Raw genomic sequence first — 23636 nt, 5'->3', positions numbered from 1 at the left:
TTCTCCGGCGAGTTGACCAAACTTTGACCGCGTTTTCTGGGCTCGTTACAACTCCGTTTAAGTCGCCGTTTTTTGCGTTGGACTCGGTTCGACGAGACGAATCCAATGGTATACTCAAAATTGAATTTTGAGAAAACTTCAGAAGACCCAAAAACTCAACCAACGTCTCTAACCAAGCTCTGATACCACTTGTTAGGAAGAGAGGATCGCCTGAACGTTGGGAGATACAAATTTGAGAGAAAATAACTCTATTACTTTACAAGAATAGATTTGTACAGAGTATTACAAAACTCTTACAAAAAAAACTCTCAAACACACACACACTCTCTAAGTTGTGATTACACTTCTCTGAGTGATTTGAGATGATTTACAATGAAGGTTTGCACCTCTATTTATAGTAAAAATTCTATGGCGGTGGAATGGTGTGAACGGAGATGGTGGGCGGCCGTCATCGTTATCAACTTTGCTTCTTCTACATGGTGTTCAAAGAAGACTAATTTGAACATCTAGAAGGTGAGCTTCTAGATTGTAGGCTAGAAACTTTCAGATATAATGGTGAGATGACACATTGACACCTCACCTTTCAATTTCTTTGACCATCCTTGAAAGTGATCTTTAAGAATAAGAAAGTAATCTAAAGTGTATTTTTCAGCAAAAATATTACAAAAAGAGCTAACTCCGATGAAGTGCTTTAAAGTGTTGAATGAGAATTGACCTAGGGAAGTCAAGATTACATACTTGTTGTTATATTGGACCCGTGCTTCATTAGCTAAAACTTACGAATGATTTAAACTCATTAAAGTTCGATCTTAAGTATTTGATGCGTTTCAAATTGAATGTCTTTGACTGATAAAGCCACAAGGATACCTACTGGTGTATATCCTTTAAATACCTAAATGATATACTATGTATAAGCTTAATAATCAAATGGGGATGTAGCTCAGATGGTAGAGCGCTCGCTTAGCATGCGAGAGGTACGGGGATCGATACCCCGCATCTCCATTTTTATTATATATTTATTTTAGATTCTATAGTTGCAGAATATACTCATCATTATCATATACAATTGTAAATGCTACTACTGTATTCGGTTGCAAATCAGGCATTTCGATAGGGTCGTTTGTTGTTTATTCTTTTCATCATTATAAGTTTATAACGTCCAATTTTTATTGCCAACTACAGCAGCTCTTGTTATAGCAGATTGTTATACAAGTTCACGGCTATATAAGAACTTGTTAGGCTGAATTTCATACTTGCTTAAAAGACTTTGTACTTGTTATGTGGAAGCAGTCTATTTGTAAACTGAACATACAGTCTTTGAGTGATCAAGACATTAAGAGTGATGAACAAACATAACAATTTGTAAGTATCATTACAAGTTACTTATTATCATGATAAGAGTATATAGGCTGTCTATCATTGAGTAACACAATTCATAATGAAATACAAGGTGATTGCAGATACTTTGCAATAATGGTAACTACATATATTTTCATGCCATAACAAAGTTTACGCCTTTTTAGTCATAACTTCTTGAAGAATGACTGTTGTGTCTTTATACAATGATTCTGTCTTAGGAAGAACTTGTTTTCTTAAAGCGTCTTCTAGCTGTCAAAATAATCATCAATCATCCACAAGTCAAAACAGGTATTAATTGACTTTTGAGGTTGATCATGCATATTTTAACTGTGGGGTTTAATATGCCTGCTCAATACATAAGGAGGGGTTTAAGGATCTTAGAACGTGGCTCTCCGGTCCGGCTACCGTGAATAACCCTGGCCGACATGATGATGTCGGCGGGGTGACCAAGTGATTAAGTCCACCTCTGATAACGGTCGTCGATCAAGAGGCCCCAAATAAGGTCGTAGGTACTAGCTTACGAAAGACTAACCTGTTAACCTTGAAGAGATGCTGAATGATGCTGTTTTGCGTAATGTATCTCGTGTGTGATAGTTACGTAATATGCCGTGTCTGGTAAATGATGATTAGGGTTGTATTTATAGGCAAACCCTAATTCTAGAACCGTCCCAGATCACGTTAATCTCATCCATAACTGACTCCCCCGAATCACGGATATAATTATGGAAAAGATATTTACTTGACAGCTAAGCAACCGCCGTACCGGGAACAAAGGAATCAGATACAATCCGCATACCGCATAGCGCACACAAGCACACGCATACGCACACTATTAAGCGCCCGCATGCATATGAGGTGCGCATGCGGGTTGCGGTATCATTATGTCCCCTCAGTTTGATGTTATATGACGCAAGACACATGACATCAAACTATTAAGCGGAAAAAACAAGAAAACGGCTAGCATTTAATATTCCGCGTGCGCCTCGATGCCATTAAATGCCTGTCACAATCGCAGAAGCCCATTCGGCGGACATGACATAAAGTGGCAGTGTCTCAGGCGCGTGCCAACCACGCGCGTACATGTAATCATACCCAACTGGCATCCACGCGCATCAATAAAGTGCTGGCCGTCGATTGCGTAACACGTGTACAGCCACGATCACACCACTCCATCCCATGACTCCCAATCTTCCCTATAAATACCCCATTTTGCAGCTCATTTCCACTTTCCTGCTTCAAGCTTCCTCGTTACGCTGCCAATTTGAATTCCGATCAAAAATCAAACACTCCGGCCACCATTTAAAGGTTAGTATTCATCCGATTACTCCTAGAAAATGACTAAAGCTAACGAGACGTATGTAGATAGCGTAGAGTCTGTTATAGAGCAGAAGCACATAGATTACTTAGTGAAACAGTACCCCCCCTTAGCCAAGTACAATCCGGTGCCCCCTTTGTCCAATCAGCGAGCCCACGAGCCACCGGAGAAAAAGGTGGCTATTTACGAACATGCTTTTAAGCATGGCAACTTTAGGGTTCCTCCCACTGATTTCTTTCTGGGCGTGTTAGATCACTTTAAGGTCGGATTAGGTCAGTTACACCCTTACGCGATAGGAAAAATAGTCTTGTTAGAGATGTGGTGCGTTGCACTCAAGAAAGTGCCCCTGGTGAAGGTGTTTTGCCATTTATACCGACTAGCCCACCACCACAAGTCGTGGTTCACCTTCTTCGCTCGTCAAAACTTCACCAAGACCCCAAAATCAGATGCGGGGAATTGGAAAGAGACATTCTTTTTCATCGACCAAACTGTGGTGAGTGCAAACTTCCCGCAAACGCTGATATGGTTCGAGAAGGTGGAGAAGGATGTAAACAAGACCCCCGCCCTGGATGAGGATGAAAGGAAACTATTAGCGGAGTGTGCAAACGCACAGCTAGTGCATCGATCATATGGGAACGTAATGCTGCGGCTAGGGAAGATATCCGCACACTGGCCATGGGAGGATGTGCGCCCAGCCATAGTCGGACCGGATGGAAAGGGTAGGAATAGTATAATCGCGTACTAAACTGTTTTTGTATGTATATTATCTAACGCATGCGCGTATCTTTGCAGAAATGAGGATGAAGAAGGTGCTGACTGCGGAAGAGATTGCGGGAATCTCCTTCCGCAAGCAAGATGTGAACGTACAGCTAGAGCAGGAGAAAGCTAGCGAAAACGTGGAGCAATCGCCTGCGGCATCTGGCAACAAACGCAAAGCAGCTGAGACCTCTGCGGCTCAGCAGAAGAAGAAGATGATGACTCCCAAACAAAGGGAGGACATGCGGAACGATAACTTTGTTCCAATCGAGCCACGCTCCGCAGAACTACTTCCCCCTATTACTGGTAAGCATCCATTCCCTGTGCCTTTACCGCATACTAAAGTTCACGTTATAACTATTTACTGATATGCAGAGCATGTGGAGGAGACGCAGCCGTCCACCCCGCGGGTCAACCCAGATCTCCAAGCTACCGCCACATCAAAGGATAAGACAATACACGTGGATTCCGATTCCACACCAACTCCTCCGCAAGGTAGCTTCCGCCTTGCCAACCTCAGCCAACTCACACAGTCTTCCGCGGAAAATGCCGCAGAGCAGTCTGCGTTCCTGCAACAAATCTTTTCGGCCGAATTCCGCGAGCAACTGGCCGCTCTACCGTTTAACCAGGCGCACAATGCCTTCATTCAAAACGGCCTTGTATTTTTCGGCATGTTTGCGGATCAGGCCCGCCGCTCTTCCAGCATATACCAGCTAGCTTTGCGCAAAGAGGTAGAGCTAGGACTACTGCAGGCGGGTGTAGATCAGGTCAAGAAGGATAGGGATGCTGCTGAGGAGGCGCGTAAGGTGGTTGAGTCGACCGCGAATGAAACCAAAACTGCGCTGATTGAGGAAAGAAAAAAGAGCCGTGATGTAACAACCCGTCCTAATCCTCCCGGACGTAGTCTTTAACAGTTGGTCCCATTGCGATGATCAACTCCAAGTAAGGTCCTTAATATGAGCTATTGCACAGCGGAAGACTTAGTTCGTACCTGAGAATAACATGCTTTAAAAAGTCAACATAAAGTTGGTGAGATATATAGGTTTGATGCTAGCAGCGTTATAACAATGGACCACAAGATTTCATATTTGTAAACATAATACACTCGCAAGTGTATGTAAAGCATTCTAAGTGGTTGAGCACCTGGTAACCATACTTAACATTTAATCACGTCGCATATTCCCTTTAATATGAAATCTTACTACACCGTACCATGTGTAGTCACGAAACGAAGTACTGTGCAACCGTTGAAAACTGGTCGTCCAGCCCGGTTGGGGTTGTCAGGCCCGATAGATCTATCAACAGGATTCGCGTTTACAATACCGCTGTAAATATTAGTTACCAAGCTACAGGGAAGTATGCCAGTGGTACAACTCAACGTAGAATGTAATTTTTGTCACTTGTGTCCATAACGTAAATCATTTATAAAAACAGCGCATGTATTCTCAGCCCAAAATATTTAGAGTTTAAAAGTGGAACTATATACTCACCATACTGTATTTTGTAGTAAAAATACATATAACATCATTGAACAAGTGTAGGGTTGGCCTTGGATTCACGAACCTATATCACGTATATATATTAACACGTATAATGATAATCGAACAAATTTAGGTACTATTTTTAATTGTTATTTTAAAAATTTGTATGTTTCATTAATAACTAAATTAACTACATATATTTCATATATGTTAAATAAATAATTAATATTTGTTACAAAAATATTAATATAGTTATGCTTTATGTTAATAATATATTTTTACATAGAAAATCTTTATTTGATATATTAATAATAATAATAATAATAATAATAATAATAATAATAATAATAATAATAATAATGATAATAATAATAATAATGATAATAATAATAATAACATTGTTAATAAAAAAAATATATACTTATAATAATGATAATACTAATAAATAAAAATGTTATATGTTAATACTTATTATAATAATATTAATAATAATGACTAATAGTAAACAATAATACTACCTTAAAAAGAATAACAATTATGTCACAGGCAGTGCTCGAACACCTGACCTTTCGTTCCCTAACATCACCTCTAAACCATCTGATCTGTTATGCTTTTGTGATTTAAATCGAACTTACAACTATATAACTCATTTGGCTAATGTTTCATCTAAGTCATCACCCATCAAAACACCAATTCATCATTATACTCGTTTACCCATGTCTCATAAGTGGGTCTTGGACCAACCAAAACAAACTGCCCAATCCAAGTTAAATTTTTACTAGCCCGTTATAATGATTTAATATCCTGGCCCGTATATATTAACAAGCCCAATAGGTCTAAGCTCTTAACACACTGCTAATGAGAAAAGAAAAAAAAAAATGTAGTCGCCAACCCTTGAACCCGCAACCTCCTCCTTGACTCCTCACGTCAGAACCAACTGAGCTGGATTATTCTTTTTGGAAATAGAGTCACGAATAAAAACATAACCCGTATTTCGTTGCTTCCTTTCTCTTCTCCTTGACAAAATCCAAAACCAGAATAACGGCTACAGTATGTGTCGGTTTGGGGTTGATTTAGTGTGGTAGATGGTGACGGGGTGGTGAATCACGATGGTGTGATCATGGGTTGTAAAATTTAAGGTGGCGGTGGCGTGGGGTGAGTGCCGGAGGTGATGGATGACGGCTTGGTGGTGGTTGTGTGGTGCAAGGTAACCGACGGTTGAGATAGAGAGTAGAAGAGAGGAAAGATTGAGGTGGTATACGGTGGAAGGTGGCGGTTTAGTAGGAATTTTTAAGGTGGTGAAGATGGTGTGGTGGGTTACGGTGGTTATGGGTTAAATAGGTTTACGATGGCGAGGGTTTCACGAGGGAGATGATGGTTTCGAAGAAAAAGAAGGACAAGGTGATGGGTTGTGATTATGGTGACCTCTGGTGGTGGTTGATGTTTCGGTGATGATAGAAGGTTGAAGATGGTAGCTTGAAGATGGTTGACGGTCGACCGTGATGAGCGGTTATCAAGAGTGGTGATGAACTTCGAAACAAAATAGATACAAGTCCCCTGTTGATTGAAACAAGAATAATTCCATGGATTTGGTGTCGGGTTTGATCAAGGAGAAAAGAAATGGGTTTAGTGTGATATAATAGTCATGTTAGTTGTGTTTATTTGAAGAATACACAGAACTGAAATGTAAGTGGGTTTTTAGTAGTGATAATTGAATCCATCTGTTGATATGCAATTGCATATATATGTCCATATGTATGGAAAGTGGTAGGAATGATAAGATAATATAATAATAATAAATTATATTATATCTAACAACAAATAAAATGTGAATCATCAATAATACACGAGCCATCTTCTGCCGACAGTTTTCCCGGGGTTTTATATCGTGTCCACTGCTAAACAGTTTGCGTATAAAAGTGTCCCTAAAAATCTCAAATTTTTAGATTAAGTATGTTTAATTATTTCACTCATTGACTGATTGAAACCCGATCAAAAAGGTCCAAAAATTGTTTAGTTTATGTTCCAAATTATATATACGGAGTGCAAAAACTTAGTTCGAAAAGGTAAAACAAAGATTTATCATAACCATTAGCTTTTTATTCCAATTATGTACCAACTTTTATTTTCAACCCTCATATATATATACTAGATCTATTTTAAAAATAATTAAACGCTAACCGAAAGTTACAGACATTTACAATTTAAGTTCAAAATTAATTAATTTTTAATATACAATATGTATATATATATAAACAGTTTTAAATAACAAAATTCCCTACGCACTAAATATATATAAATAATTATATTAAGTATAACAATATATATACAAGTCATATATATAAAATAATAGTTTCTATTACAATGTATTTTATTTTACATATTTAATTATAACAACAAATATATATAATAATTTATTAATGTTCATGTTATTATATATATACATATATTTATATATACACATATTTATATACCCACATGTTACCAGCAATGGTTCGTGAATCATCAGGCTTGGTCAAAAGATAACTAATTATCAAATATAAATTTTGAACTTTCTAGACTCAATATTAGGGTTTTGGCTTATCGTTTCGGAAACTTATAAAGTTTAAGGTTTAAATTTGGTCGGAAATTTCCGGGTCGTTACAGTACCCACCCGTTAAAGAAATTTCGTCCCCGAAATTTGGTAGAGGTTGTCATAAATAACAATAGGAATGTTTTCATGACGAATATGAGGTAATAATAGAGTTTTATTATTATTGGAAGATATGGATAAAACGATTTGATCATGTGAAGCGCACGAGTGAAGCTATCACAAAAGAATGAAATGAGTGAATATGGAATTGTTTTAGCCGATGACGTGATTAGGATTGATTTCCGGAATTTAAGGGATTTAAAGAAAATCTTACGTAATAAGATTTGGTTCTTCGGCGATTTAGAAAATTAAAATCTTCTTTAATTAATGCAATAATCTGTTCCTGATTTCTCTGTCGGATATATTGCTATAAATCCACCCCCTTCGTTTTCCTTATTCTCCACACCTTTTATTCTTTCTTCCTCTACTCATTCTTAATATGTTCCATCCAATCCTGATTCTTATTATACTTCTAACCTTCATATCTTTCATTCTTCTTTTTCATTTGCCGCCAGAAGAATCTATTTACTTTTATGATTTTCTTGGAATTATAATGTTTCTTATTCTCCCGTGTCTTTACGTTGTAATACGTATTGATATACACGGTTTGTAGTTTCTGGGTGATTATTGGGTTTTATATCTTCCCTTATACTTCGATGTCCTTGCTTTTGTTTTCTATAATCATTATCATCCACAGTTAATACTCTCTTCCATTTACTGCGATTTATACTCCAATTTCTATTTCGGAGCTTCATTCTTTTTCTTTTCCTCCTTTTCAACTAAGCATCTTTTGTAATGGTCCGGAATTCGTAGGTATGAAATTCGAAATGAATATAGTTAATGTCCTAAGAGAGAATTGGTAATGGCACGATTTTTGATTTGTCAAATTACCAGAATATCCTGGAAAAGACCGAATCATCAAGAGAATATTGTCTTGATATGTTTAGAGATTGGATAGATTGTAAGAGCCGTGTAACATGGCACATGATGATGGTACTGTGAATCATCACATTCCATTAGAAACGCAACGTGACTTACTGTAATTTAATGAAGTTGATCAAGTTTCATTATATTATACTAATTCACGCATCAGTTCCCAACACTGCTTCAAAACATTCATATTTTAAACTTTAAGATTTCAGAATTTAGAAACTACCACAGTTTCTTTTATGTTGTAACGCAGATTTTACGGAGTGATAAATGATTTCAGATAAGGATAGTTGTGGAAATATCTTCAGAAATATTGAGGATATTTATAATGAAAGATATGATAATATCTTGGAATTTCTAATGTCGAAGGATGATGATGAAGATTGACCCGCAAGGGTTTAGATTCAGAAGCAAGGTGTTTGTTACAGAATCGTCGTGATTCTTTATGTACAAGTTTAGTCCTTGTAACTTGTTCAGTGTCTCCTTCTCGGTTTGCTCAATCCGGTTTTCAGTACCAGATTTTCTATCGAGCGTTCCTAACACTTCCTTCTTTATCATCAAACTTTTGGCTATTTAGGCTATCTATGAATTTACTGTTTCCTCTGCATTTAATGCAGCCATAACTGAATCGTCGGTTATCAATCCGAGGTGTTTTCGAGCGAATTGTGTTTTTAGATGATTAAACGCTTATGGTAGTATGGTGGAATATAAAAGGGTTTTCCGGTAGCGACTGCGCAAGAATAACGTATATATCGAGACTAACCTTTCTGAGAAGTCGAAGTTAACTTGTTGAAGCTGTGATAAAATTGGCTAATTTTGGAAAGGGATTACAAAGTTATTTTGGGTAATAATAACACCAAAGGAATTATCACTGCTACGTGTTAACTGTTGACTCGGTTTTCGAGAGTTTTCAGGTGTATCACTATATGCATAAATCTTCCTTCCGTAAACGAGGTGCGGTTGGTTCAACTTTTCGATCGAAGTGTTTTCAAGAATCATGAAAAGATTTGAATGTAATTGTAACTGTCGAGATACAAATGAGGTTTAAGATGGAATCAAGTGGCAAACTTGAAGATTAGTTTAGTTTCATATGTTATAATCAATATTTTAATTCATTTTAATTGTCCAAAGTTAGCAGTCCAATAATCCGATTGTACAATGATCCAATATATTCATATATAAATTAAATATATAATATTTGAATTAACTTATACGTATCGTGACCCGTGTACCAGTCTCAGTGTCGATCACAACTCAAAGTATATATATATTTTGGAATCAACCTCAACCCTGTATAGCTAACTCCAACATTCACATATAGAGTGTCTATGGTTGTTCCGAAATATATATATAGATGGGTCGATATGATAGGTCGAAACCTTGTATACGTGTCCCGTTATTTAAAGTGCGTAAAATAAATAACAGAACTTAAATGACAATAAACTAAATTGCGATAAAATGTAATACGGAATTAACAGTTAGCTGGGAACAGTTAACTAGGAACAGTTAGCGTGGAATCCTTAACAGATTTCAATTAGTTAATTCGTGTGTTTCTAACAATTTTTAATTTGTCCAATGTTTCTTCTTTATGCCACTTGTTGGATTCTGATAGATAAAAATCCAAATTTGAAATTGAAATGGAAATGGTAAATCTGGGGTGAACAGATACGTATATCGGTGATTGTAAGTAGGATAGCAAATGACCGTTGAATCAGATTCGAAGAATATACACTGTAACTTATTAATGTGAGATCTAAATATTCCTCGGGTACTACCTACCCGTTAAAATATTTTCATCATTAACAGTTTGTACGAAAGAATTTTTAATTACAATCTTTATGAAAATATACTTGTATATATATTTTCTTCAGATGTAATCATGGATCTAATGAGTCAATAAGATATTAAATTTTTTTTTATTTATCGTTAATACTTGATTACATGATCTCTAAAACATTAAAGATTACATAATTACCATGTCGAACGAAGATAAATGAGATAGAACGATAAGTAAAGCGAAGATAATCGAAGATCATACTCGAAGTACAGATAGTGATATTGAGGTGTGTGATGTTGATATCCGAGGTACAAATTGTGATGTTGAGGTTTACGACGCGGTTGTGGTTGAGGGTGATATGGGTACTGTCGGTGTTGATGATGGTGGTACGGATTATGCTGCTGGTGCTGCTGCTGGTGTTTGTAACCTTCGCACCATATTCTCCAAAGCCGTCACGCGAACGCGAAGTTCGTTAACTTCTGCTAGTACACCGGGATGATTGGTGGTTGGAGTGAGCGAATGAACAAGATCTGAAATATGGGATAGTATATAATCGTGACGAGATACTCTAGAAATGAGAGAGAAAATGGTTTCTCGAACAGGTTCGCCGGTAAGTGCTTCAGGTTCATCTCCAAGAGGGCAATTTGGTGGATGGAAGGGATCACCCTCTTCATGTCTCCAGTGACTTAGTATATTACGAACCCACCCCCAATTCATCCAGAATAGATGATGGGAGATTGGTTGATCCATTCCGGTGACGCTGCCTTCGGAGCTTGAATGAAAATCCATATCGGCATAGCTGTCATAATCTGAGGAATTCGAACTAGATGCGGAATCCATCTTGTATAATCGGAAAATGAATTTTTGGTATGAAATAGATTATAGAAGTTAGATTTGGTACTCTTCTATACATACGTTACATATGTATATATAATACCAAAATCCCGTAAATTACAGAGAATCTTTGAAAAGATGTCAACTAAAGTCCAAAGTAACAGATATGCTAAGATATGAATTTTGTCTATACACTATCGATGCACTAAATGCAGTAAGACGTGTCTAGACTTATGAATGATAGGCAGGCAATTTCCTAAGGATGATAAGCAGATGATTTCCGACTAGAAATGATAAGCAAAACTTTTGACATGTAGACACGGTCAAAGTCCAGACTCATTAATGTATCCTAATAACTACTAGTCAGACACACTAATGCAAGACCTGGTTCGCTAAGACCAACGCTCTGATACCAACTGTAACAACCCGTCCTAATCCTCCCGGACGTAGTCTTTAACAGTTGGTCCCATTGCGATGATCAACTCCAAGTAAGGTCCTTAATATGAGCTATTGCACAGCGGAAGACTTAGTTCGTACCTGAGAATAACATGCTTTAAAAAGTCAACATAAAGTTGGTGAGATATATAGGTTTGATGCTAGCTGCGTTATAACAATGGACCACAAGATTTCATATTTGTAAACATAATACACTCGCAAGTGTATGTAAAGCATTCTAAGTGGTTGAGCACCTGGTAACCATACTTAACATTTAATCACGTCGCATATTCCCTTTAATATGAAATCTTACTACACCGTACCATGTGTAGTCACGAAACGAAGTACTGTGCAACCGTTGAAAACTGGTCGTCCAGCCCGGTTGGGGTTGTCAGGCCCGATAGATCTATCAACAGGATTCGCGTTTACAATACCGCTGTAAATATTAGTTACCAAGCTACAGGGAAGTATGCCAGTGGTACAACTCAACGTAGAATGTAATTTTTGTCACTTGTGTCCATAACGTAAATCATTTATAAAAACAGCGCATGTATTCTCAGCCCAAAATATTTAGAGTTTAAAAGTGGAACTATATACTCACCATACTGTATTTTGTAGTAAAAATACATATAACATCATTGAACAAGTGTAGGGTTGGCCTTGGATTCACGAACCTATATCACGTATATATATTAACACGTATAATGATAATCGAACAAATTTAGGTACTATTTTTAATTGTTATTTTAAAAATTTGTATGTTTCATTAATAACTAAATTAACTACATATATTTCATATATGTTAAATAAATAATTAATATTTGTTACAAAAATATTAATATAGTTATGCTTTATGTTAATAATATATTTTTACATAGAAAATCTTTATTTGATATATTAATAATAATAATAATAATAATAATAATAATAATAATAATAATAATGATAATAATAATAATAATGATAATAATAATAATAACATTGTTAATAAAAAAAATATATACTTATAATAATGATAATACTAATAAATAAAAATGTTATATGTTAATACTTATTATAATAATATTAATAATAATGACTAATAGTAAACAATAATACTACCTTAAAAAGAATAACAATTATGTCACAGGCAGTGCTCGAACACCTGACCTTTCGTTCCCTAACATCACCTCTAAACCATCTGATCTGTTATGCTTTTGTGATTTAAATCGAACTTACAACTATATAACTCATTTGGCTAATGTTTCATCTAAGTCATCACCCATCAAAACACCAATTCATCATTATACTCGTTTACCCATGTCTCATAAGTGGGTCTTGGACCAACCAAAACAAACTGCCCAATCCAAGTTAAATTTTTACTAGCCCGTTATAATGATTTAATATCCTGGCCCGTATATATTAACAAGCCCAATAGGTCTAAGCTCTTAACACACTGCTAATGAGAAAAGAAAAAAAAAAATGTAGTCGCCAACCCTTGAACCCGCAACCTCCTCCTTGACTCCTCACGTCAGAACCAACTGAGCTGGATTATTCTTTTTGGAAATAGAGTCACGAATAAAAACATAACCCGTATTTCGTTGCTTCCTTTCTCTTCTCCTTGACAAAATCCAAAACCAGAATAACGGCTACAGTATGTGTCGGTTTGGGGTTGATTTAGTGTGGTAGATGGTGACGGGGTGGTGAATCACGATGGTGTGATCATGGGTTGTAAAATTTAAGGTGGCGGTGGCGTGGGGTGAGTGCCGGAGGTGATGGATGACGGCTTGGTGGTGGTTGTGTGGTGCAAGGTAACCGACGGTTGAGATAGGGAGTAGAAGAGAGGAAAGATTGAGGTGGTATACGGTGGAAGGTGGCGGTTTAGTAGGAATTTTTAAGGTGGTGAAGATGGTGTGGTGGGTTACGGTGGTTATGGGTTAAATAGGTTTACGATGGCGAGGGTTTCACGAGGGAGATGATGGTTTCGAAGAAAAAGAAGGACAAGGTGATGGGTTGTGATTATGGTGACCTCTGGTGGTGGTTGATGTTTCGGTGATGATAGAAGGTTGAAGATGGTAGCTTGAAGATGGTTGACGGTCGACCGTGATGAGCGGTTATCAAGAGTGGTGATGAACTTCGAAACAAAATAGATACAAGTCCCCTGTTGATTGAAACAAGAATAATTCCATGGATTTGGTGTCGGGTTTGATCAAGGAGAAAAGAAATGGGTTTAGTGTGATATAATAGTCATGTTAGTTGTGTTTATTTGAAGAATACACAGAACTGAAATGTAAGTGGGTTTTTAGTAGTGATAATTGAATCCATCTGTTGATATGCAATTGCATATATATGTCCATATGTATGGAAAGTGGTAGGAATGATAAGATAATATAATAATAATAAATTATATTATATCTAACAACAAATAAAATGTGAATCATCAATAATACACGAGCCATCTTCTGCCGACAGTTTTCCCGGGGTTTTATATCGTGTCCACTGCTAAACAGTTTGCGTATAAAAGTGTCCCTAAAAATCTCAAATTTTTAGATTAAGTATGTTTAATTATTTCACTCATTGACTGATTGAAACCCGATCAAAAAGGTCCAAAAATTGTTTAGTTTATGTTCCAAATTATATATACGGAGTGCAAAAACTTAGTTCGAAAAGGTAAAACAAAGATTTATCATAACCATTAGCTTTTTATTCCAATTATGTACCAACTTTTATTTTCAACCCTCATATATATATACTAGATCTATTTTAAAAATAATTAAACGCTAACCGAAAGTTACAGACATTTACAATTTAAGTTCAAAATTAATTAATTTTTAATATACAATATGTATATATATATAAACAGTTTTAAATAACAAAATTCCCTACGCACTAAATATATATAAATAATTATATTAAGTATAACAATATATATACAAGTCATATATATAAAATAATAGTTTCTATTACAATGTATTTTATTTTACATATTTAATTATAACAACAAATATATATAATAATTTATTAATGTTCATGTTATTATATATATACATATATTTATATATACACATATTTATATACCCACATGTTACCAGCAATGGTTCGTGAATCATCAGGCTTGGTCAAAAGATAACTAATTATCAAATATAAATTTTGAACTTTCTAGACTCAATATTAGGGTTTTGGCTTATCGTTTCGGAAACTTATAAAGTTTAAGGTTTAAATTTGGTCGGAAATTTCCGGGTCATTACACGTGAGCTGGTTGGTGCGGTTGAGCAGGCGAAGGGGGATGCAGAACGTTTGCGGTCGGAGCTTGAGAAAGTGACGAGGGAAAGGGATGACGCGGTAACCAACCGCGAGCTGGCAGAGGCGGATCTAGCGAAGCTGCGCACCGCACTCCCTACCATTGCGCAAAAGGTGATGGACTCAGAGCCTGTGTCCGACAAGTTCAATGCCTACGTTGATGCGGTCAGGGACCATGAAATCAACAAGGCTGTGCAGGAGGTAATCCAAGCTTGCGGTCTAACACCGCCGTTCCCCGACATCGTTTAAAAGAAGCTAAAAGAGGGAACTGCTGCAGCGTTAATGGAGGCGGAAGAAGCCATCAAGTCCATCCCTATCCCCCTAATCAACGCATTCGCTCCCCGAACATGTCGATCGATGGGTTTTTAAAGGAGGATTATTAGTTTGTGTTGGATTGCGCCGTAAGTCCTATGCTTAGGCAGGTATTTGTATTTTTGCAGCCCTAAGTCCCGTGTTGGGCAGGCGTTACAAACAATTACCTCTTATGTAACAACTTAATTTGATGTATATATATTCCTGATATGCATGCGTAGTGTGTTTATTTGTTTATATATCGCGAATCAAAACAAAATGTGAACCGCATGCCCATGCGCATAGTTAACCAAAACTCATGCGTATGCGGATGGTACTGCGTAAAATAAACCAATACTTTAACAATTTATCCTTAACAATTTAGACTCAGAAGCTACTGCGTTTTTGCTTTGTCATGTACTAGAGGTGCACGGTAGCTGTATGGTAAGCAACGCAACTAAAAACAAGCCAATGTCTTTATGCTTAAGAGTTCCTCAAGCGAACCAATGCGAGAGTAATTACACACAAGCAAACCAATGCTTGTAATTTTTAAAGTCGACTTTGCAGCCATCTAGTCTGCGTGGCGCTTGGCTAGGGAAAAACCAATTCCCTTTGCCTGCCGTTAGCGTCTAGCCTTGTAACCAAACAGGCTTCTGCCGCATGGGGGCTAGAGGACACCCCTTAAGTAGGCAGGAACCGCATATAAAAAAGATTTAAACAACAAAAGTATGCGCAAGTAAATATTTAATTGGCATTAATCACAATTACAACCGCGACACATCCAAACGGACGGAAATTACATAGAAAAAATAATGTGCTACAATAAACTGGAGTGATCAGGTCCACCTAGCTACATATAACATTTTTTCAATAACGTCGCATGCCAAGTGCGTTTCACAGGTTTTCCATCTAGTGTCTCGAGATGGTACGCCCCGGTATTGTTTGCCTTCGCTACCCTGTATGGACCTTCCCAACGGGGGCCCAGTTTCCCAGTATCCTCCGCATGACTTGCGTCGTTCTGACGCCAAACCAAGTCACCACACTTGTAAGAGCGCGAACGCACACGCTGATTATAGTACTTTGCAATTTTTTGCTTGTTATTTGCTTCGTTGACAGCCGCAGAGAGTCTGCGCTCTTCCAGCAAATTAAGATTTTCCAGCAAAGCTTCAGAGTTATTTTGTGCATCAAAATTTTGTATGCGGAACGTTGGTACCTCAATTTCTGCGGGTACAACAGCTTCTGATCCATAGACTAAACTGAACGGGGTCTCACCAGTGCTTGCTTTGGGTGTTGTTCTATGTGCCCATAAAACCTTCGGTAGTTCATCCACCCAACCAACGCGACCATGACCCAACCTAGCTTTGATTCCAGCTACTATATCCCGGTTGGTGACTTCGCACTGGCCATTCGCCTGCGGATGCGTAACAGATGTAAAAGTTTGCTTAATATTAAGCGTCGCGCACCAGCTGCGAAAAGGGTCACCCGCGAACTGCGTACCGTTATCACTAACAATTTCGTTTGGTATACCAAATCGACAGACGATGTCTTCCCATACAAAATTTCGCACCCTTTTTCCTGAGATTGCTGCCAGCGGTCTCGCTTCGACCCACTTTGTGAAATAGTCGATTGCAACAATCAAGAATTTGATGTTTCCTGCATGCGTAGAATGTGCGTAAGATACAGATATGAGTAGCATGTTTAGAAAATAAATGATAAAATTACCTCGGCCTTTTGGGAATGGTCCGACTATGTCGATTGCCCATTTGCAGAATGGTCACGGTGAGGAGACTGGTATCATTGGATGCGCAGGTGCTCTGCTAATAGGTGCATGTATTTGGCATGATTCACATTGCTTAACTATGCGCGCAGTATCCGCGTACATGGTGGGCCAATAATATCCTAGCCGCATTATTTTTGACACAATGGACCTGTGCCCCGAATGGAGTGCGCATGCACCCTCATGCACCTCGCGTACAACTTCCTCCGCCTCTTTCGGGCCAATGCACCTTAAGTGCGGTCCCAAATAATTCTTTCGATATAGGACGTTACCCTCAAGGGCATACAGCAGTGCCTTAACGCGGACTTTCTTTCCGTCAGCGGAATCTGCAGGAGAAGTGCCATCCCGCAGAAAAGCCACGATGGGCGTCATCCATGTTGAGCTTGATTCCTCAACTGGTGCCACTAAAGGCATCATAACAATGGATTTCGCATTGAGTTCTTCTATTAGAACTTTCTTCCCCATATGATCAAAAGCCAAGGCAGCCAGTTTGCTTAGCGCATCCGCTTTCTTATTTTGCCCCCGCATTACGTGGGAGATTTGAAAAGCTTCAAACTGGTCAGTGAGGTTGTGAACAAGCGATAGATATTGCTGCATGGCTATGTCATGCGCTTCGAAATCTCCGCTGACTTGACTGCATACTAGCTTTGAATCCACATAAGCGTGCAAAATTTTAACATTTAACTTATTCGCAATGCGCATACCTGCTAACAGAGCCTCATACTCTGCTTCGTTGTTTGTAACAGCAAAATTAAACCGCAGTGCGTATGTATGCTCTTCGCCATCCGGGCCTGTTAAAATTACACCCGCACCTGCACCAGATGCGCTGCACGCACCATCGGTGTACAATTCCCATGGTGACAAAGTTGGTGCAGGTGGATCCTGATGTTCTGCTGATGCCTCGACATCCGCAGGTAATTCTGCTAGGTAATCAGCAAGTATTTGACCCTTAACCGCACTGCGCGAAGAAAAATTTATTTCATGTTCACCTAATTCAACTGCCCACTTAGCCATTCAGCCAGAAATCTCAGGCTTGTATAACACCTGTTTGATTGGTTGATCAGTTAGGACCACGATTGGATGTGCTTGAAAATATCGGCGCAAACGCCGCGCCGTATGGACCAGCGCATATACAAGATTTTCTATCGGTGAGTAGTTTACTTCACTTGATGTCAGCGTCTTGCTAACGAAGTAGACCGGCATTTGCGTCTTTCCGCGATCCGCGATGAGGACTGAGCTGACAGCTTCCTTCGATGCCGCGAGGTACAGTGTTAGCATTTCTCCTGATACTGGCGCAGTAAGTGTTGGTAATTCTGCAAGCACCTTTTTCATCTCCTGAAAGGCTGATTCTGCTTCCTGAGTCCATACGAAGTCTTTTTTCTTCAAACAATTTTTCAAAGTATTGAAGAATGGTAACTGTCGTTCTGCGGCTTTCGACAGAAACCGCGTTATAGCCGCAAGCTTCCCCGTTAGACTCTGCACATCTTTCTTTGTCTTTGGAGATGGCAAATTATCAATGGCTTCAATCTTTTTGGGATTGGCCTTGATACCCCGCGCTGTCACCACATGACCTAAAAACTTGCCTTCCTCTTCCCCAAAACTACATTTAAGCGGGTTAAGCTTCATGTTGATCCTGCGCAGAGATGCAAACGTTTCTAGGGTGTCGGTGAGCATGTCTTCTTCGGTGTTACTTTTAATTACCAAGTCGTCGACGTACGCTTCAAGATTTCTACCGATTTGGTGCTTGAATGCTGCGTCAATTACACGCTGATAGGTCGCGCCAGCATTCTTTAAACCGAAAGGCATCTTCGTGTAACAATAAATACCCTGCGGCGTATGAAAAGCAGTCTTGTCCTCATCTTCCGCAGCCATTAAGATTTGGTGATAACCCTTGTATGCGTCCAGAAAACACTTGTACCTAAATCCCGATAGTGATTCTACCTTCCAGTCTATCTCTGGGAGAGGGTAATTGTCCTTGGGACATGCCTTATTAATATCTTTGAAATCAACGCACATCCTCCAGTTACCGTCAGCCTTTTTTACCAATACAGGATTTGCAACCCATGTCTGATAACGCACTTCCCGCAGAATGCCTGCTTTGACAAGGTTGTCCACCTCTACGCACAACCAATCACTGCGGTCTAGAGCCATATGCCGCTTCTTTTGCCTAACGGGTGTCAATGATGGATTAACATTTAACTTATGTTCCGCAATATCACGCGGAACCCCAGTCATGTCTGACTCACGCCACGCGAAAACATCTGCGTTTGCGGACAAAATTCCATGCAATTTGGCCTTTGTTTCGGCTGACAAGCCTGCGCCGATTTTAATTCTCTTATCCGGATGCAAGCAATTTGCTATGACTGCACAATTTTCCAGTTGTTCTCCCACGCTAGGAGTGCTTATAGGCGCAACTGAGCCACACAACTCGGTTGTGTGATGTGACGCAACCGTGGCAACACCTCCTACTGTGGGAAACTTGATCAAACCATGCACTACCGATGGTATGATGTTGAAACGCCGTATGAAGTTTCTCCCTAGCAGTGCGTTATATCGTGAAGTTGAACGAACCACATAAAAATCGACCAATTCATGCCTGATCATCTGCGGGTTCCTGTCATCCGCAAGCTCTACCATTAATTCTATTCGGCCTAGCGGCCACGAGTTTTCTCCGAAAAACCCTGATAGCGTAATATCAGGCTGGCGTAACTGCGCTTTGACTTCCGCCGGAAGGAAACGATAACAATGCTCATACATAATATCGACACCGCTGCCAGTGTCAACATGCATGCGCTTAACCTAGATTCCGCAATCAGGGATGCGACACTTGATGATAATGGGCTCATTAATAGAATCAATTGACATTACAGGAGGGAAAGTGATTGGGAGAAGCTCCCAATCTTGGTGATCATTGTACTTTCTCCGCTGGCTGATTTTCTCTGCCACGCGAAAGTCTTAGACTTCGAAGCCTCTTCTGCGGCCTTTCCCTTGTCCTTTTTAGGTGGTTTTAGATGATCCAATTTGCCCGCGCGAAGCGCCTCCAGAACCCGTTCCATCAAGTTTTTACACCGATTGGTGTCGTGACCATAATCGTCATGAAATTCACAATACTTTGTTTTGTCCCGCTTACCAAATTCCGTAAGCGGAGTTGGGACCGCAAAGGTCGCGCACACCGGTTCGGTTGCCAAAATTTCTTTTGGCGTTTTGGACAAACTTTTAAGCAGCGCATAGTTCTGATTATTGATGCCGCGCTGATTATCGTTTCGATAATTGCCACTTGATTTCCCTTTATCATTCCTGATGGGACCACCGCTAGGATACCTTCCCCGAGAGTTGTTACCACGATTTTGATCGCGCGAACGATCATCATCGTCCTTCCTCTCGTTGCATGAGCTAGCTGTTGGAATGTCATTATCTTCGCCACTCCGCATATAGTCGTGGCATTCATTAAGCGCCTCAGCATAAGTTGTTGGGACTGTATGGCGCAGACGCCTTACCAGTGTTGGATGACGTTCTGAGTTTATACCATGTATGAGTCCGGAAATCTGTTGCTCTGGTTTGAGATCTGGTATACGCAGGCACTCATTAGTATACCTTGTGAGAAATTCGCCCAAAGATTCCTTGGACTTCTGCACGATGTCATGGCATTCAATGTGAGTGCGCTTGCGTGGTCTCTGATTCTGATATTGCAGCAAAAACTTTGTCCGCAGATCCATAAACCCGGCAATACTACCCGCCGGCAACTTATTAAACCACTCACGAGCAATACCCTGTAGTGTCATAGGAAATATCTGACACGCAACCGGATCCACCCAGCCTTGAGTGCGCATTGCGCCTTCGAAACGCTGTAAAAAATCATCTGGATCGGTCAGGCCATTGTAAATACCCAACGTGCTAGGTATCTTTGGTGCTGATGGAAACGGGTATGCGGATATATGCAGAGGAAACTTGTCAAAGGTAGTCGGTAGCTCGAAGGGTGGTTTAACAGGATCCCCTTTCAAGTTTGCAAAGAAACACTTCATCATGTCCTGAACAAAGTCAGGTTGTGAAAATAAGTGAACCATATCAGGAGGTGCGGCCTGCATGAATTAACTTGCAAGATTTGCCTGCCCTTGAACATTTTGCCAAGGTTGACCCTGCGTCTGCGGATATAACCAAGGCTGCTGCGTTGAAAAAGAGGGATAACTTGAAGACGCAGAGTACACAGGTGGCTGTAAAGGAAGCGAAACCTGTGGCGCAGATATCTGCGAAACTTGAGGATACACACTTAAAAGCCCAACTGTATGCGCTGTACTTTGCTGCTGCGCTGTTATCGGCGCCCAATGAGAGTTTGCATCTGGGATGACACCAAATCCCCAACTATTAAGTAACGCCTGCGCATCCGCAGGAGTTAAAAATTGTGAAACTGGGCGCGGTGGTTGCCAAGGTTGCAACGGTGTAAATGACGAATTCTGCTGAATGCTATGCGTATGCAGAGGTATTGAAACAGTGGTACTGTAAATAGGTACCTGGCCGCAGCAAACCACATGCGGCCCCGTTGTTCCACCGCTAGTGCCTGCAAAGATGACCCTTGGATCCACTGACGAAAGTCCAGCCGCGTGGTTGTGACTGGTGAGTTTGCTCTTGGCGGTGTAACCCCGTCTGAATATATCGGCTTGTACCTCTGAAAAGGTTCGCCGGATATAGGTGGAGGGTATATCGTGTACCCCGCCTGAATAGCGGCCCCCGTAGTCATAACCGGTGTATGTTGACTACCAGACGGTGCGTTCTGAACATCTGTTTGGGTATGTTCCGATGATTCCTCGGAAGTCATGATACTGTTAAAGAAAAAATTCAAAATTTTTGTAAATAACGAGTCATACAATTCAAAACCTTAAAAGAAAAAGCAATTAAACAGTCTTGAATTAATTCGACTCTCAATGAAAGCACCACTTGATCATGCATATTTTAACCGTGGGGTTTAATATGCCTGCTCAATACATAAGGAGGGGTTTAAGGATCTTAGAACGTGGCTCTCCGGTCCGGCTACCGTGAATAACCCTGGCCGACATGATGATGTCGGCGGGGTGGCCAAGTGATTAAGTCCACCTCTGATAACGGTCGTCGATCAAGAGGCCCCAAATAAGGTCGTAGGTACTAGCTTACGAAAGACTAACATGTTAACCTTGAAGAGATGCTGAATGATGCTGTTTTGCGTAATGTATCTCGTGTGTGATAGTTACGTAATATGCCGTGTCTGGTAAATGATGATTAGGGTTGTATTTATAGGCAAACCCTAATTCCAGAACCGTCCCAGATCACGTTAATCTCATCCATAACTGACTCCCCCGAATCACGGATATAATTATGGAAAAGATATTTACTTGACAGCTAAGCAACCGCCGTACCGGGAACAAAGGAATCAGATACAATCCGCATACCGCATAGCGCACACAAGCACACGCATACGCACACTATTAAGCGCCCGCATGCATATGAGGTGCGCATGCGGGTTGCGGTATCATTAGAGGTCATAAACTGTCCTTAAATCAAGATCAAAAATTTTTCTTGTGTATGAAATGAGTAAGAGAGTATTACCTTTTCAACAGTGTTGAACAGTCTATCCGCAAGCTCAAGAAGTGAAGGCTTATCACCAGGAGTGGCAGCACTGATTACATTATCAAAGTCAAAGTACATGAACACTGACTTTAGGCAAAGATACTTCCTACCATAACTCCATGCATCTTAATTTACCCATCAAATCACCCAATACCAGAAGATCAATTGATCAAATGCATACTTCTTTAGCCGAAATTTTCGTCCTTTAGTCCCTATATTGGCTATCTACACGCCCGTCTTTAAGAATGATCGTGTGCCAGTTTCCACATTACCATTATCAATCACTTCACTATAACAATTAAACATTTTCTATTAAACAAAGTGGACACAGCTTAACTGTAAAATTAAAATTAATATAACTCAACTTAAACGCTGATTGGATTTCCTTATTAAAAAAGTGACTACTGTTTCAAGAACAATTGAATATAATAAGTAACTTATTTTTTAAAAATGTTTGCCATGATCTAAAGTTACTTATGAATGTAAGGTTTGACTTAAAAACTCAAAGTCAACATCTTTTGTGTAAGCCAAATGTAGCAACTAACTATCAAGAGGGGGATATTAAACAGTTGATATTTGAAGCCCGTGGTATCGGAATGGGTCCAGGGAGCCAGTAACCGTTTTCATCTGCTAGTGAAACCGCAACATGCCAACATTAATATTTGCTAGTAGTCCAAGAGTGCCAATGCCTAATGCTAGTCTTCTTTTTCGGGCACACAGGCAGCTCCTACATCTACCCGGGGGTTTCCTTCACCGGAAAGCTATGGGGTTGCTGGAAAAGAGGTGAGAATTTGGTTCAAGTTTGCCATGTCAGCCATGGTTGCAGTGTCCGTAAGTTGATAAGAGTAATATGAATTTTGAGGTGTCCTATATGTAAAACTTTGATGGGCTTTACTGAGCAAGAAATAGGCATCCTATAACTAAGGGTATTTTTTGAAAATTTACTCCAATATAAACCTTGGATGAATAAAAATTAAAAATAAAATATTAAGAGTAATATGAATTTTGAGGTGTCCTATATGTAAAACTTTGATGGGCTTTACTGAGCAAGAAATAGGCATCCTATAACTAAGGGTATTTTTTGAAAATTTACTCCAATATAAACCTTGGATGAATAAAAATTAAAAATAAAATTTTAATATTAGTTACTCTTAAAAACTGTACAGTAATAT

At 39.3% G+C, this 23636-nt stretch overlaps 1 non-coding gene and 1 pseudogene across 1 annotated transcript; one reads left to right on the top strand and one right to left on the bottom strand.

The window, feature by feature from the left end:
* The first annotated feature begins 929 nt into the window (after window positions 1-929).
* TRNAA-AGC (transfer RNA alanine (anticodon AGC)) lies at window positions 930-1002 on the top strand. The gene has a single exon. It is a non-coding gene; the product is annotated as a tRNA-Ala (tRNA).
* Window positions 1003-1509: 507 nt separating this feature from the next.
* On the bottom strand, window positions 1510-23282 carry LOC139857309 (photosynthetic NDH subunit of lumenal location 3, chloroplastic-like; annotated as a pseudogene).
* Window positions 23283-23636: the final 354 nt, after the last annotated feature.

Source organism: Rutidosis leptorrhynchoides, chromosome 7 (genome assembly GCF_046630445.1).
Source record: "Rutidosis leptorrhynchoides isolate AG116_Rl617_1_P2 chromosome 7, CSIRO_AGI_Rlap_v1, whole genome shotgun sequence".
NCBI lineage: Eukaryota > Viridiplantae > Streptophyta > Magnoliopsida > Asterales > Asteraceae > Rutidosis > Rutidosis leptorrhynchoides.
The sequence above is the reverse complement of the archived record's forward strand: the minus strand, read 5'-3'. Positions and strand labels throughout refer to the sequence as shown.